The sequence below is a fragment of the Theropithecus gelada genome, chromosome 14, assembly GCF_003255815.1.
Source record: "Theropithecus gelada isolate Dixy chromosome 14, Tgel_1.0, whole genome shotgun sequence".
NCBI lineage: Eukaryota > Metazoa > Chordata > Mammalia > Primates > Cercopithecidae > Theropithecus > Theropithecus gelada.
Genome location: NC_037682.1, coordinates 3,345,747 through 3,348,887, shown reverse-complemented (window position 1 = coordinate 3,348,887; position 3,141 = coordinate 3,345,747).

Sequence of the window (3,141 nt, the reverse complement as noted above, 5' to 3'; positions counted from 1 at the left end):
TGATGTAATCACATTTGTCTATTTCTGCTTTTGTTGACTTATTTTTAATTTTTCAAGGAACTGGTTTCCACAACAGTGACATCACTTTGCATCCCCAGGAGCAGTACACAAGGGTTCTAATTTCTTCATTAACACTCTCTTTTCTGTTGTTTTGCTTTGTTTTGTTTTTTGATAATAGTCCTCCTACTGGATCTGGAATGGTATATCATTGTGGGTTTGATTTGCATTTTCCTAACGATTAGTAATGTTGAGCATGTTTTCTTTTCTTTTCTTTTTTTTCTCTCTTTTTTAATGGACACGGAGTCTCTCCATATTGCCCAAGCTGGTCTTGAACTACTGGGCTCAAGTGATCCTCCAGTCTCAGCCTCCTAAAGTGCTGGGATTACAGGCATGATCCATTGCGTTCAGCCAAGCATCTTTTCATCTGCTTTTTAGCCATTCCTATATCTTCTTTGAAGAAATGTCTGTTCAAGTCCTTTGACTTTTTTTTTTTTAGACAGGGTCCCACTCGGTTGCCCAGACTGGGGTGCAGTGGCATGATCACAGCTTACTGCAGCCTCAATCTCTAGCTCAAGCAATCCTCCCTCAGCCTCCCAAGTAGCTGGGACCACAGGTGCACGTCACAACACCCAGTTGATTATTTTTTATTTTGTGTAGAAACAGGGTCTCCCTATGTTCCCCAGGCTGGTCTTGAACTCCTGGGTTCAAGTGATCCTCCTGCCTCGGCCTCCCAAAGTGCTGGGATTACATGTATTAGCCACCGCACCTGGCTGGTGTTAGTTCTTCTTTGAATGTTTGGTAGACTTGGCCGGGTGCAGTGGCTCACGTCTGTAATCCCAGCACTTTGGGAGGCCGAGGCGGGTGGATCACTTGATATCAGGAGTTGGAGACCAGCCTGACCAATGTGGAGAAACCCTGTCTCTACTAAAACTACAAAAATGAGCCAGGTGTGTTGGCAGGCACCTATAATCCCAGCTACTCAGGAGGCTGAGGCAGGAGAATCACTTGAACCCAGGAGGCGGAGGTTGCAGTGAGCCTAGATCATACCATTGCACTCCAGCCTGGGCAACAGAGCAAGACTCCATCTCAAAAACAAAAAAAAAAAAAAAAGAAAGAAAGAAAAGAAAGGAAGTTCCTAGAGCCAGGTCCACTCTTCTAACATCGCAGCAGAAAGCCTCATACCAGGCAGGCTGGTGGAGGGCTGCCGAGGTGAGAACTAGTGAAAACCTTCTAGAATAAAGAACTGGCTTGCCCTTAGGAAATATACCTAAGGGGGCCCGCACTGTCCAAGTGAAATGTTAATGAGATTGCTAAAAGAAAAACCTTAGCCAAATTAAATTTATTTATTTTTATTTTATTTTTCATACAGAGTCTTGCTCTTGTCACCCAGGCTGGAGTGCCGTGGCTCACTGCAACCTCCACCTCCCAGGTTCAAGCGATTCTCCTGCCTCAGCCTCCCGAGTAGCTGGGATTACAGGCACCTGCCACCACGCCTGGCTAATTTTTTGTAATTTTTTAGTCAAGACGGGGTTTCACCATGTTGGCCAGTGTGGTCTCAAACTCCTGACCGCAGGTGACCCGCCTACCTCAGCCTCCCAAAGCGCTGGGATAACAGGCATGAGCCACCACGCCTGGCCTAAATTTAAGAGTTTAATTGAACAAAGAATAATTAGGAATGGGGCAGCCTCCCAAGCCAGAGTAAGTTCAGAGATTCCAGCACAGCCACGTGGCGGAAGCAGATCTATGGACAGAAAAAGAAAGGAAGGTGATGTACGGAAAATGGAAGTGAGGTACAGAGACGGCTGGATTGGCTGCAGCTCAGCGTTTGCCTTATTTGAACACGGTTTGAACAGCTGGCCACCTCTGATTGGCCAAAACTCAGTGACTGCCACAAGAGTCGACTACAGTCTGTTTACAACTTCATTTAGGTTTTAGTTCATGATGTACAGAGAAACCTTTAGGCTGAACTTAAAACATGGAAGGAGGCAGCTTTAGGCTAAACTTGATTTAACAGGATGTCAAACGGAGCATGCCTCCTTTTCTGCCAGGTCTCAGGTCCTTCGGTGGAAACCAGCATAATGATTCATACGGACGCAGCAGAGCCTCTGACCCCATGGAGCCCTCACCTGCTCTCATTTGCAACACGGGCAGTTGGGCGGTGAGCTCTGTCCGGGGAGGCGGAAGAGCCGTCCTCCTGCTGACCACTAGCTCACCCTCAGTAGCCTCAGATTCTGAGGTCGGAGGGAGCCTGGGGTTCCTATCATGGCTCACAGCACAGCTGTTGGGAGAAGCAACCCAACACAGATAACCAGAGCCCTGGGAGGCCACCAAAGCAGTCTGTCAATCATTTATAGGAAATTGTGACAACCCAGAGATTATTTTGATCCTGAACTCCAAGACATAAGTATTTATATTTTCTCATTCCAGGTGTGAGCCTCCTGGGCCTGGATGGGCAGACAGCACAGCCCAGGATGCCAGAGTGCCCTGGTGCAGGATCTGACCTCTGCCCAACCTTTTGCCCAGGTGAGTGTGTTGGTGAACCCTGTGGGAACCCCCACGCCCAAGGAAAGTGTATGAAGTGTGACCAGGTGACACTTCCAGCCTTCCCCAGTGGTCTGGACTCCTGCCACCATGTTCCACCTGCTGTGAGGGTGGGTGCATGGGAGGCATCCTCTGTGACCTCAAAACCTGCAGCCTCTCGGTCCAGCAGTGGCCAGGCTGGGAATGTGCCCTAAAGAAGTCAATAAGACTGAACCTAATATTTAGTCATGAGCATGTTTGCTGTTTAGCTATGAAAATTTAGGAGAGGCCAGGCGTGGTGGCTCACGCCTATAATCCCAGCACTTTGGGAGGCTGAGGCGGGCAGATCACCTGAGGTTAGGAGTTCAAGACCAGCTTGGCCAACATGGAGAAACCCAATTTCTACTAAAAATATAAAAATTAGCCAGGCGTGGTGGCACACGCCTGTAATCCCAATTACTTGGGAAGCTGAGGCATGAGAATCACTTGAACCTGGGAGGTGGAGGTTGCAGTGAGCCAAGATGGCAGCAGTGAGCCAAGATGGCAGCATTGCACTCCAGACTGGGGGACAGAGCAAGACTCTGTCACACAAAAAAGAAAAAAAAAAAACTTAGGAGAAAG